At 39.1% G+C, this 14,850-nt stretch overlaps 1 non-coding gene across 1 annotated transcript; it reads left to right on the top strand.

The window, feature by feature from the left end:
- The first annotated feature begins 5,255 nt into the window (after nucleotides 1–5,255).
- LOC148579200 (small nucleolar RNA R71) lies at nucleotides 5,256–5,363 on the top strand. Its single transcript, XR_015896773.1, has one exon. It is a non-coding gene; the product is annotated as a small nucleolar RNA R71 (small nucleolar RNA).
- The last annotated feature ends 9,487 nt before the right edge of the window (nucleotides 5,364–14,850 follow it).

Raw genomic sequence — 14,850 nt, 5'->3', positions numbered from 1 at the left:
AAAGTAAGTAATTGATGCATAAATCCACTTCCGGGGCCCACTTGGTGTGTGCTTGGGCTGAGCTTTGAGTGTTGCACGTGTAGAGGTCTTTCTTGGAGTTGAACGCCAGCTTTTGTGCCAGTTTGGGCGTTCAACTCTGGTTTTGGCTCCTTTTCTGGCGCTGGACGCCAGATTTGGGCAGAGAGCTGGCGTTGAACGCCAGTTTACGTCGTCTAAACTTGGCCAAAGTATGGACTATTATACATTGCTGGAAAGCCCTGAATGTCTACTTTCCAACGCAATTAGAAGCGCGCCATTTTGAGTTCTGTAGCTCCAGAAAATCCATTTTGAGTGCAGGGAGGTCAGAATCCAACAGCATCAGCAGTCCTTCTTCAACCTCTGAATCTGATTTTTGCTCAAGTCCCTCAATTTCAACCAGAAAATACCTGAAATCATAGAAAAACACACAAACTCATAGTAAAGTCCAAAAATGTGAATTTAGCATAAAAACCAATGAAAACATCCCTAAAAGTAACTAGATTCTACTAAAAACATACTAAAAATAATGTCAAAAAGCGTATAAATTATCCGCTCATCACAACACCAAACTTAAATTGTTGCTTGTCCCTAAGCAACTGAAAATCAAATAGGATAAAAAGAAGAGAATATACTATAAATTCCAAACTATCAATGAAACATAGCTTCAATCATATGAGCGGGACTTATAGCTTTTTGCCTCTTGAATAGTTTTGGCATCTCACTTTATCCATGGATGTTCAGAATGATTGGCATCTATAGGAACTCAGAGTTTAGATAGTATTATTGACTCTCCTAGTTCAGTATGATGATTCTTGAACACAGCTTCTTTATGAGTCTTGGCCGTGGCCCTAAGCACTTTGTTTTCCAGTATTACCACCGGATACATAAATGCCACAGACACATAATTGGGTGAACCTTTTCAGATTGTGACTCAGCTTTGCTAAAGTCCCAAATTAGAGGTGTCCAGGGTTCTTAAGCACACTCTTTTTTTGCTTTGGACCTTGACTTTAACCGCTCAGTCTCAAGTTTTCACTTGACACCTACACGCCACAAGCACATGGTTAGGGACAGCTTGGTTTAGCCGCTTAGACCAGGATTTTATTCCTTTAGGCCCTCCTATCCACTGATGCTCAAAGCCTTGGGATCCTTTTTATTTGCCCTTGCCTTTTGGTTTTAAGGGTTATTGGCTTTTTGCTCTTGCCTCTTGGTTTTAAGAACTTTTGGCTTTTTCTGCTTGCTTTTTTTTTTCTTTCTATTTTTTTTCGCTATTTTTTTTTCTGCAAGCTTTGTTCTTTGCTGCTTTTTCTTGCTTCAAGAATAATTTTTATGATTTTTCAGATTATCAAATAACATGTCTCCTAGTCATCATTCTTTCAAGAGCCAACATATTTAACATTCATGAACAATAACTTCAAAAGACATATGCACACTGTTCAAGCATACATTCAGAAAACAAGAAGCATTGTCACCACATTAATATAATTAAACTAAGTTCAAGGATAAATTCGAAACTCATGTACTTCTTGTTCTTTTGAATTAAAACATTTTTCATTTAAGAGAGGTGATGGATTCATAGGACATTCATAACTTTAAGACATAGTTACTAACTACTAATGATCATGTAATGAAGACACAAATATAGATAAGCACATAACATAGAAAATGAAAAATAGAAGAAACAAGAACAAGGAATGAATCCACCTTAGTGATGGTGGCGTTTCCTTCTTTAGGAACCAATGATGTCCTTGAGCTCTTCTATGTCTCTTCCTTGTCTTTGTTGCTCATCCCTCATTGCTTTTTGATCTTCTCTTATTTCATGGAGAATGATGGAGTGCTCTTGATGTTCCACCCTTAGTTGTCCCATATTGGAACTCAATTCTCCTAGGGAGGTGTTGATTTGCTCCCAATAATTTTGTGGAGGAAAGTGCATTTGAGGCATCTCCGGGATCTCATGGTAATGAGCTTCTTGCGCCTCTTGAGCTCCATGAATGGGCTCTCTTGCTTGCTCCATCTTCTTCTTAGTAATGGGCTTGTCCTCTTTAATGAGGATATCTCCCTCTATGTCAATCCCAGCTGAATTGCATAGGTGGCAAATGAGGTGAGGAAAGGCTAACCTTTTCATAGTGGAGGACTTGTCAGCCACCTTGTAGAGTTCTTGAGGTATAATCTCATGAACTTCCACCTCTTCTCCAATCATGATGCTATGGATCATGATGGCCCGGTCTATAGTAACTTCAGACCGGTTGCTAGTGGGAATGATTGAGCATTGAATGAACTCCAACCATCCTCTAGCTATAGGCTTGAGGTCCAATCTTCTTAGTTGAACTGGCTTGCCTTTGGAGTCAATCTTCCATTGAGCTCCTTCTACACATATGTCCATGAGGACTTGGTCCAACCTCTGATCAAAGTTGACTCTCCTTGTGTAGGGGCATGCGTTCTCTTCCATGTTTGGCAAGTTGAACGCCAACCTCACATTTTCCGGACTAAAATCTAAGTATTTCTCCCGAACCATTGTAACATAGTTCTTTGGATCCGGGTTCTTACTTTGATCATGGTTCTTGGTAATCCATGCATTGGCATAGAACTCTTGAACCATTAGGATGCCGACTTGTTGGATGGGATTTGTTAGAACTTCCCAACCTCTTCTTTGAATTTCATGTCGGATCTCCGGATACTCATTTCTTTTGAGTTTGAAAGGGACCTCAGGGATCACCTTCTTCTTGGCTACAACACCATAGAAGTGGTCTTGATGGGCTTTGGAGATGAACCTTTCCATCTCCCATGACTCGGATGTGGAAGCTTTTGTCTTCCCTTTCCCCTTTCTAGAGGATTCTCCGGTCTTAAGTCCCATCAATGGTAATGGAAAAACAAAAAGCTTATGCTTTTACCACACCAAACTTAGAATTTTGCTCGCCCTCGAGCAATAAAAGAAAGAATAGATGAAGAAGAAGAAGAAATAGAGGAGAGGGTGAGTGGGAAGTGTTTCGGCCATATGGGTGGGTTTGGGTGGGAAATTGGTTTTGAATTTTTGAAGGTAGGTGGAGTTTATGAGGTAGGTTTATGGGGAAGAGTGGATGGATGTGAGTGGTGAAGAGGTGATGGGGAAGAGAGATTGAGGTGATTGGTGAAGGGTTTTTGGGAAAGAGTGTTTATGGGATTGTGTGAAAGAGAGTGGTGAGGGAAGAAGTGAGTGGAGGTAGGTGGGGATCCTGTGGGGTCCACAGATCCTGAGATGATCCTGTGGGGTCCACAGATCCTGAGGTGTCAAGGATTTACATCCCTGCACCCATTAGGCATGTAAAATGCCTTTGCGCACAACTCTGGGCGTTCAACGCCAGGTTGGTGCCCATTTTGGGCGTTCAACGCCCATTTGTTGCCATTTCTGGCGTTGAACGCCAGAACCATGCTTGTTCTGCTATTTTTGATTCCGTTTTCAATTTTTATATTTATTTTGTGACTCCACATGATCATGAACCTAATAAAACATGAAAAACAAAAACAAAATTAGATAAATAAACATTGGGTTGCCTCCCAACAAGCGCTTCTTTAATGTCAATAGCTTGATAGTGGGCTCTCATGGAGCCTCACAGATGTTCAGAGCATTGTTGAGACTCTCCAACACCAAACTTAGAGTTTGGTTGTGGCCTCCCAACACCAAAGTTAGAGTTTGACTGTGGGGGCTTGGGTTGACTCTGCTTTGAGAGAAGCTTTTCATGTTTCTTCTCCATGGTTGCAGAGGGAGATCCTTGAGTTTTAAACACAAGGGAGTCCTCATTACATTAAAGGACTAGTTCACCTCTGTCAACATCAATCACAGCTCTTGCTGTGGCTAGGAAAGGTCTTCCTAGGATGATGGATTCATCCTCTTCCTTTCCAGTATCCAGGACTATGAAATCAGCAGGGATGTAAAGGCCTTCAACCTTTATTAACACGTCCTCTACTTGTCCATAAGCCTATTTTCTTGAATTGTCTGCCATCTCTAATGAGATTTTAGCAGCTTGCACCCCATAGATTCCCAGTTTCTCTATTACAGAGAGGGGCATGAGGTTTATTCCTGAACCAAGGTCACACAGAGCCTTAAAGATCATGGTGCCTATGGTACAAGGTATTATGAACTTTCCAGGATCCTGTCTCTTCTGAGGCAATGTCAGTTGATCCAGATCACTTAGTTCATTGATGAACAAGGGAGGTTCATCTTCCCAAGTTTCAATACCAAATAATTTGGCATTCAGCTTCATGATTGCACCAAGAAACTTGGCAGTTTGCTCTTCAGTAACATCCTCATTCTCTTCAGAAGAGGAATACTCATCAGAGCTCATGAAGGGCATAAGGAGGTTTAATGGAATCTCTATGGTCTCTAGATGAGCCTCAGAGTCCTTTGGTTCCTCAGAGGGAAGCTCCTTATTGATCACTGGACATCCCAGGAGGTCTTCCTCCTTGGGATTCACGTCCTCTCCTCTCCTCACAGGTTCGGCCATGATGCTTATGTCAATGGCCTTGCACTCTCCTTTTAGATTCTCTTCTGTATTGCTTGGGAGAGTACTAGGAGGGATTTCAGTGATCCTTTTACTCAGCTGGCCTACTTGTGCTTCCAGATTTCTAATGGAAGATCTTGTTTCATTCATGAAATTTACAGTGGCCTTAGATAGATCAGAGACTAAGTTTTCTAAATTAGAAGTATTTTGTTCAGAGTTCTCTGTCTATTACTGAGTGGATGATGGAAAAGGTTTATTATTGTTAAACCTGTTTCTTCCACCATTATTAAAGCCTTGTTGAGGCTTTTGATCCTTCCATGAGAAATTTGGATGATTTCTCCATGATGAGTTATAGGTGTTTCCATAAGGTTCACCTAAGTAATTCACCTCTGCTATTGCAGAGTTCTCAGGATCATAAGCTTCTTCTTCATAAGAAGCCTCTTGAGTACTGTTGGATGCAGCTTGCACTCCATTCAGACTCTGAGAAATCATATTGACTTGCTGAGTCAATATTTTATTCTGAGCCAATATGGCATTCAGAGTATCAACTTCAAGAACTCCTTTCTTCATAGGCGTCCCGTTACTCACAGGATTCCTCTCAGAAGTGTACATGAACTGGTTATTAGCAACCATGTCAATGAGTTCTTGAGCTTCTGCAGGCGTTTTCTTTAGGTGAATGGATCCACCTGCAGAAGTATCCAATGACATCTTAGCTAATTCAGATAAACCATCATAGAATATATCCAGGATGGTCCATTCTGAAAGCATGTCAGAAGGACACTTTTTGGTCAGCTGTTTGTATCTTTCCCAAGCTTCATAGAGGGATTCACCATCTTTTTGTTTGAAGGTTTGAACATCCACTCTAAGCTTGCTCAGCTTTTGAGGAGGAAAGAACTTGGCTAAGAAAGCCGTGACCAGCTTATCCCAAGAGTTCAGGCTATCTCTAGGTTGCGAATCCAACCATATTCTAGCTCTGTCTCTTACAGCAAAAGGGAAAAGCATGAGCCTGTAGACTTCAGGATCTACTCCATTAGTCTTAACAGTATCACATATCTGCAAGAATTCAGTTAAGAACTGAAAAGGATCTTCAGATGGAAGTCCATGAAACTTGCAGTTCTGCTGCATCAGAGAAACTAATTGAGGTTTCAGCTCAAAGTTGTTTGCTTCAATGGCAGGAATGGAGATGCTTCTTCCATGTAAATTGGAATTAGGTGCAGTAAAGTCACCAAGCATTCTCCTTGCATTATTATTATTATTTTCGGCTGCCATCTCCTCTTCTTGTTCGAAAATTCCTGACAGGTGCTTGCTGGATAGTTGTAATTTAGCTTTTCTTAATTTTCTCTTCAGAGTCCTTTCAGGTTCTGGATCTGCCTCAACAAGAATATTCTTGTCCTTGCTCCTGCTCATATGACAAAGAAGAGGGCACAGAAAAATAATAATAATAGGGATCCTTTTTACCACAGTATAGAGGTTCCCTTTAGGTGAGTGGAAGAAAAGGAGAAGAAAAGAGAGAGAGGGAATTTTCGAAAATTATTTTTGAAAAATGGTTAGTGATTTTTAAAAATAGTTTTGAAAAAGGTTAGTAGTTTTTCGAAAATTCAAATAAAAAAATAATTAGTTAATTAAAAAGAAATTTTTGAAAAAGGGGGAGGATATTTTCGAAAATTAGAGAGAGAGTTAGTTAGGTAGTTTTGAAAAAGATAAGAAACAAACAAAAAGTTAGTTAGTTAGTTGAAACAAATTTTGAAAAATCAATTTTGAAAAGATAAGAAGATAGGAAGTTAGAAAAGATATTTTTGAAATCATATTTTGAAAAAAGATAAGATAAGGAGATATTTTTGAAAAGATATGATTGAAATTAGTTTTGAAAAAGATTTGATTTTTTAAGATCACAATTAATGACTTGATTCACAAGAAATCACAAGATATGATTCTAAAACTTAAAGTTTGAATCTTTCTTAATAAGCAAGTAACAAACTTGAAATTTTGAATTAAAACATTAATTGTTATTGTTATTTTCGAAAATTTTGATGTAAATTTAAGAAAAAGATTTTTGAAAAATATTTTTGGAATTTTCAAAAATAACTAAGAACTTTGAAAAAGATTTGATTTTTGAAAAATATTTTGAAAAAGATGAGATTTTTAAATTGAAAATTTGATTTGACTCATAAAAACAACTAGATTTTTAAAAATTTTTGAAAAAGTCAAATCTAATTTTCGAAATTTTAAGAGAGAAAAAGGGAAAGATATTTTTTTTAATTTTTAAATTTTTTAATAATGAGAGAGAAAAACAAGTAAAATGATGCAATGCATGAAATTTTTAGATCAAAACAATGAATGCATGCAAGAATGCTATGAATGTCAAGATGAACACCAAGAACACTATGAAGATCATGATGAACATCAAGAACACATTTTTGAAAAAATTTTTAATGCAAGAAAAACATGCAAGACACCAAACTTAGAATTCTTTAATGCTTAGACACTAAGAATTCAAGAATGCATATGAAAAACAAGAAAAGACACAAAACATGCAAATGCAAAGATCAAACAAGAAGACTTACCAAGAACAACTTGAAGATCATGAAGAACACTATGAATGCATGAAAATTTTCGAAAAATACAAGATGCACATGCAATTGACACCAAACTTATAACATGACTCAAGACTCAAACAAGAAACAGAAAAATATTTTTGATTTTTATGATTTTCTGATTTTTTTGTATTTTTATTTTGAAATTTTCGAAAATCATTTTGAAAAAGAAAAAATAAGGATTCCAAAAATTTTTAATATGAATTCCAGGAATCTTGCCATGTTAGTCTAAAGCTTCAGTCCAGGAATTAGACATGGCTCACTAGCCAGCCAAGCTTTAGCAAGATATCAGAATATACTGCTCATTACTTATCAAATATGTAACTTGCCTCTATGCTAATGGTTTGGAAGCTTCAGTCCAAAATAATTTAGACATGGCTTTGCAGCCAGCCAGGCTTCACATGCTTCATGAAACACTAGAATTCATTCTTAAAAATTTTGAAATTAAAAAAAAATTTTGAAAACATTTTTATTTTAAAATTTTTTTCAAAAACAAAGGAGAAATTTTGAAATATTTTTGAAAAATTTTTGAAAAGAAAACAAAAGGAAAATTACCTAATCTGAGCAACAGGATGAACCGTTAGTTGTCCATACTCGAACAATCCCCGGCAACGGCGCCAAAAACTTGGTGTTGTTGCCGGATCCAAACTTGGCACTGATGTTACCGGACCAAAAGCTTGTCGAAAACTCAAACAATCCCCGGCAACGGCGCCAAAAACTTGGTGCGCAGAAATTGTGATTACACTTTAATTATGTAAAATTCATCACTCTTTCTTTCCCTGGTAATGGCGCCAAAAATATGATGCCAATACCATGGTTCACAACTTCGCACAACTAACCAGCAAGTGCACTGGGTCGTCCAAGTAATACCTTACGTGAGTAAGGGTCAAATCCCACGGAGATTGTTGGTATGAAGCAAGCTATGGTCACCTTGTAAATCTCAGTCAGGCAGATATAAATTGATAATGGTGTTTTCGAATAATAATTAATAAAATAGGGATAGAAATACTTATGTAAATCATTGGTGAGAATTTCAGATAAGCGAATAGAGATGCTTTCGTTCCTCTGAACCTCTGCTTTCCTGCTATCTTCATCCAATCAGTCTTACTCCTTTCCATGGCTGGCTTTATGTGATACATCACCATTGTCAATGGCTACTTTCGGTCTTCTCTCGGGAAAATGATCCAAATGCCCTGTCACGGCACGGCTAATCGTCTGGAGGCATCACCCTTGTCAATGGTTTCATCTTATCCTCTCAGTGAAAATGATCAACGCACCCTGTCACGGCACGGCTATTCATCTGTCGGTTCTCGATCATGCTGGAATAGGATTTACTATCCTTTTGCGTCTGTCACTACGCCCAGCAATCGCGAGTTTGGAGCTCGTCACAGTCATTCAATCATTGAATCCTACTCGGAATACCACAGACAAGGTTTAGACTTTCCGGATTCTCTTGAATGCCGCCATCATTCTAGCTTACACCACGAAGATTCTGATTAAGAGATCTAAGAGATACTCATTCAGTCGAAGGTAGAATGGAAGTGGTTGTCAGGCACGCGTTCATAGGGAATGATGATGATTGTCACGTTCATCACATTCAGGTTGAAGAGCGAATGAATATCTTAGAAGCGAAATAAGATGAATTGAATAGAAAATAGTAGTACTTTGCATTAATCTTTGAGGAACAGCAGAGCTCCACACCTTAATCTATGGAGTGTAGAAACTCTACCGTTGGAAATACATAAGTGATAATGGTGTTCATTGGTCTCGGCCCCAGAGGGGAACCGGAGTAACCAATACTCTATGATCCGAAGATAAAACTCAGGATGTCTAATACAATAGTGAAATGTCCTATTTATAATAAACTAGCTACTAGGGTTTACAAAAGTAAGTAATTGATGCATAAATCCACTTCTGGGGCCCACTTGGTGTGTGCTTGGGCTGAGCTTTGAGTGTTGCACTTGTAGAGGTCCTTCTTGGAGTTGAACGCCAGCTTTTGTGCCAGTTTGGGCGTTCAACTCTGGTTTTGGCTCCTTTTCTGGCGCTGGATGCCAGATTTGGGCAGAGAGCTGGCGTTGAACGCCAGTTTGCATCATCTAAACTTGGCCAAAGTATGGACTATTATACATTGCTGGAAAGCCCTGGATGTCTACTTTCCAACGCAATTGGAAGCGTGCCATTTTGAGTTCTGTAGCTCCAGAAAATCCATTTTGAGTGCAGGGAGGTCAGAATCCAACAGCATCAGCAGTCCTTCTTCAACCTCTGAATCTGATTTTTGCTCAAGTCCCTCAATTTCAGCCAGAAAATACCTGAAATCACAGAAAAACACACAAACTCATAGTAAAGTCCAGAAATGTGAATTTAGCATAAAAACCAATGAAAACATCCCTAAAAGTAACTAGATTCTACTAAAAATATACTAAAAACAATGTCAAAAAGCATATAAATTATCCGCTCATCAACACCCTCAAAGTATTTAAATTAATTTCTAATGGCAACACCGCATCATGGCCATAAACTAATTTATAGGGTGAAGTACCCGTTAACCTTCTCGGTGAATTCCGGTAAGCCCATAATACCTGGCTTAAAGTTTCATGACATGTTCGAGGCTTATTTTCGATGTGCTTTTTTATCAAACTTATCAGGATCTTATTTGCTGCCTCTACTTGCCCATTAGCCTGCGCATAATAAGGAGTTGAAGTAACCATATTGATACTCCTCAAAGTTGCAAAATTTTTAATTCGCTGATCAGTAAACATCGTTCTTTGATCAGTACTTAATGTTTGAGGAATTCCAAATCGATGGATAATATGTTCCTCAATAAAGTCTATTATTTCACCTTGACCAATTTCTATTAGGGGAACTGCTTCAACCTATTTTGTGAAATAATTAATTGCTACCAAGATAAACTTGTGTTGTTTTGATGAAGGAGGGTGAATTATCCCAATTAAATCTAAAGTCCAACCTCTAAACGGTCATGGTTTTATTATCGAATGCAACTCAGACGCTGGGATATGTTGTATCAAACCATGTTTCTGACATTCCTGACATGCCTTTGCATAATCAATACATTTTTTTATCATAGATGGCCAATACACAGGATTGCGATATAACACTGGTGCACGAAATTGTGATTGTTCATTCCCCAGCAACGACGCCAAAAACTTGGTATGCACGTTCATAATCTCAGCTCTTTGTCACAACTCCGCACAACTAACCAGCAAGTGCACTGGGTCGTCCAAGTAATAAACTTTACGTGAGTAAGGGTCGATCCCACGGAGATTGTCGGCTTGAAGCAAGCTATGGTCATCTTGTAAATCTCAGTCAGGCAGATTCAAACGGTTATGGAGATTTGATAATTAAACTATAAATAAAATATAAAATAAGATAGAGATACTTATGTAATTCATTGGTGAGAATTTTAGATAAGCATGTGGAGATGCTTTGCTCCTTCTGAATCTCTGCTTTCCTACTGCCTTCATTCAATCATTCATACTCCTTTCCATGGCAAGCTGTATGTTGGGCATCACCGTTGTCAATGGCTGCTTCCCGTCCTCTCAGTGAAAATGGTCCAAATGCGCTGTCACCGCACGGCTAATCATCTGTCGGTTCTCGATCATGTTGGAATAGGATCCATTGATCCTTTTGCGTCTGTCACTACGCCCAACACTCGCGAGTTTGAAGCTCGTCACAGTCATCCCTTCCCAGATCCTACTCGGAATACCACAGACAAGGTTTAGACTTTCCGGATCTCAGGAATGGCCGCCAATATTTCTAGCTTATACCACGAAGACTCCGATCTTTTAGAATGGAGGCTAAGAGATACACGCTCGATCTAAGGTAGAACGGAAGTGGTTGCCAGGCACGCGTTCATAGGTTGAGAATAGTGATGAGTGTTACGGATCATCATATTCATCATGTTGAAGTGCAAGCGGATATCTTAGAATAGGAATAAGCTTGAATTGAATAGAAAAACAATAGTACTTTGCATTAATTCATAAGGAGCAGCAGAGCTCCACACCTTAATCTATGAGGTGTAGAAACTCCACCGTTGAAAATTACATAAGTGAAAGTGGTCCAGGCATGGCCGAATGGCCAGCCCCCTAAACGTGATCAATGATCAAAAGTGATACAAAGATAATCTCAAAAATGATCAAAAGATGTGAAATAAATCACTAAAAGTAATTTTTATACTAAACTAGTAGCTAGGGTTACAGAAAATAAGTAATTGATGCAGAAATCCACTTCCGGGCCCACTTGGTGTGTGCTTGGGCTGAGCATTGAGCTTTCATGTGTAATACTCTTTCTGGAGTTAAACGCCATGTTGTAGCCTGTTTCTGGCGTTTAACTTCAGAATAGGACAGGAAGTTGGCGTTTGAATGCCAGTTTGCGTCGTCAAAACTCGAGAAAAGTATGGACTATTATATATTTCTGGAAAGTTCTGGATGTCTACTTTCCAACTCAATTGAGAGCGCGCTAATTGGGTTTCTGTAGCTCCAGAAAATCCACTTCGAGTGTAGGGAGGTCAGAATCCAACAGCATCTGCAGTCCTTCTTCAGCCTCTGAATCAGATTTTTGCTCAAGTCCCTCAATTTCAGCCAGAAATTACCTGAAATCACAGAAAAACACACAAACTCATAGTGAAGTCCAGAAATGTGATTTTTATTTAAAAACTAATAAAAATATACTAAAAACTAACTAAATCATACTAAAAACTACTTAAAAACAATGCCAAAAAGCGTATAAATTATCCGCTCATCACAACACCAAACTTAAATTTTTGCTTGTCCCCAAGCAACTGAAAATCAAATAGGATAAAAAGAAGAGAATATAATATAAATTCCAAACTATCAATGAAACTTAGCTCCAATTAGATGAGTGGGACTAGTAGCTTTTTGCCTCTGAACAGTTTTGGCATCTCACTTTATCCTTTGAAGTTCAGAATGATTGGCATCTATAGGAACTCAGCATTTAGATAGTGTTATTGATTCTCCTAGTTCAGTATGTTGATTCTTGAACACAGCTACTTTATGAGTCTTGGCCGTGGCCCTAAGCACTTTGTGTTCCAATATTACCACCGAATACATAAATGCCACAGACACATAACTAGGTGAACCTTTTCAGATTGTGACTCAGCTTTGCTAGAGTCCCCAATTAGAGGTGTCCAGGGTTCTTAAGCACACTCTTTTTGCTTTGGATCACGACTCTAACCGCTCAGTCTCAAGCTTTTCACTTGACACTTCACGCCACAAGCACATGGTTAGGGACAGCTTGGTTTAGCCGCTTAGGCCAGAATTTTATTCCTTTAGGCCCTCCTATCCATTAATGCTCAAAGCCTTGGATCCTTTTTACCCTTGCCTTTTGGTTTAAAGAGCTATTGGCTTTTTCTGCTTGCTTTTCTTTTTCTCTTTTTTCTTTTATTTTCGCCATTTTTTTTCGCAAGCTTTGTTCTTCACTGCTTTTTCTTGCTTCAAGAATCAATTTTATGATTTTTCAGATCATCAACAATATTTCTCCTTTTTCATCATTCTTTCAAGAGCCAACAATTTTAACATTCATAAATAGCAAATTCAAAAGACATATGCACTGTTCAAGCATTCATTCAGAAAACAAAAAGTATTGTCACCACATCAAAATAATTAAACTAATTTTAAGGATGAATTCGAAATCATGTACTTGTTCTTTTATTTTTAGAACGTTTTTCCTTTAAGAGAGGTGATGGATTCATAGGACATTCATAGCTTTAAGACATAGACACTTAAACACTTATGATCATATAGTAAAGACACAAACATAAACAAAACATAAGGCTCAAAAATCAAAAAACACAAAAATTAAATAGACAAGGAGATTAAGGAACGGGTCCACCTTAGTGAGGGTGGCGTCTTATTCCTCTTGAAGAACCAATGGTGTTCTTGAGCTCCTCTATGTCTCTTCCTTGCCTTTGTTGCTCCTCTCTCATGGCTCTTTGATCTTCTCTAATCTCATGGAGAATGATGGAATGCTCTTGGTGCTCCACCCTTAGTTGTCCCATGTTGGAACTTAATTCTCCTAGGGAGGTGTTGATTTGCTCCCAATAGTTTTGTGGAGGAAGGTGCATCCCTTGAGGCATCTCAGGAATTTCATGATGAGGAATTTCCTCATGCTCTTGCTGAGGTCCATGAGTGGGCTCTCTTGTTTGCTCCATCCTTTTTTTAGTGATGGGCTTGTCCTCATCAATGAGGATGTCTCCCTCTATGTCAATTCCAGCTGAATTGCAGAGGTGGCAAATGAGGTGAGGAAAGGCTAACCTTGCCAAAGTGGAGGACTTGTTAGCCACCTTGTAGAGTTCTTGAGGTATAATCTCATGAACTTCCACTTCCTCCCTAATCATGATACTATGGATCATGATGGCCCGATCTATAGTAACTTCAGACCGGTTGCTAGTAGGAATGATAGAGCGTTGGATGAACTCCAACCATCCTCTAGCCACGGGCTTAAGGTCATACCTTCTCAATTGAACTGGCTTGCCTCTTGAGTCAATTTTCCATTGAGCTCCTTCCACACATATGTCCATGAGGACTTAGTCCAACCTTTGATCAAAGTTGACCCTTCTAGTGTAGGGGCGTGCATTTTCTTGCATCATTGGCAAGTTGAACGCCAACCTTACATTTTCCGGACTGAAATCTAAGTATTTCCCCCGAACCATTGTAAGCCAATTCTTTGGGTTTGGGTTCATACTTTGATCATGGTTCCTAGTGATCCATGCGTTTGCATAGAACTCTTGAACCATTAAAATTCCGACTTGTTGAATAGGATTGGAGAGAACTTCCCATCCTCTTCTTCTAATCTCTTGTCGGATCTCCAGATATTCGCCCTTTTTGAGCTTAAAAGGGACCTCAGGGATCACCTTTTTCTTGGCCACAACTTCATAGAAGTGGTCTTGATGGACCTTTGAGATGAATCTCTCCATCTCCCATGACTCAGAGGTGGAAGCAATTGCCTTTCCTTTCTTCTTTCTTGAGGTTTCTCTGGCCTTAGGTGCCATTAATGATTATGGAAAAACAAAAAGCAATGCTTTTACCACACCAAACTTAAAAGGTTTGCTCGTCCTCGAGCAAAAGAAGAAGGAAAATAGTAAAAGAAGAAAATGGAGGAGATGGATGGAAAGTGTGTATTCGGCCAAGGGGGAAAGAAGTGTTTGTGATGTGTGAAAATGAGGTAGTGTTGAGGGGTTTATATAGGGGTGGGGGAAGGGTTAGGTTTTGTGTATTAGGGTTGGGTTTTGGGAGGGAAAGGATTTTGAATTTGGAGGTAGGTGGAGTTTTTGGGGAAGAGTGGATGGATGTGATTGGTAAAGGGTATTTGGGGAAGAGTGTTATGAAAGAGTGTGAAGAGGAGAGAAGAAGAGGTGGGATAGGTGGGGATCCTGTGGGGTCCACAGCTCCTGAGGGGCCAAGGACTTAGCATCCCTGCCCCCATTTAGGTGTGCAAAACGCCCCTAGAGTGCACTTCTGGCGTTAAACGCCAGGTTGCTACTTGTTTCTGGCATTTAACGCCAGCTTTTCTCCCATTCTTGGCATTAAACGCCAAGTATATGCTCTGTTCTGGCGTTAAACGCCAGTCTGGTGCCTGTTTCTGGCGTTAAACACCAGCTTGGTGCTTCTTTCTGGCGTTAAATACCAGTCTAATGCTTCTTACTGGCGTTTAAATGCCAGTAAGCTCTTCCTCCAGGGTGAGCTATTTTTAATGCTTTTTTTCATTCTGTTTTTTTTTTTCAGTTG

Source organism: Arachis ipaensis, chromosome B10 (genome assembly GCF_059453495.1).
Source record: "Arachis ipaensis isolate K30076 ecotype BB chromosome B10, ASM5945349v1, whole genome shotgun sequence".
NCBI classification, from domain to species: domain Eukaryota; kingdom Viridiplantae; phylum Streptophyta; class Magnoliopsida; order Fabales; family Fabaceae; genus Arachis; species Arachis ipaensis.
This window is presented reverse-complemented; position numbering and strand designations above follow the sequence as displayed.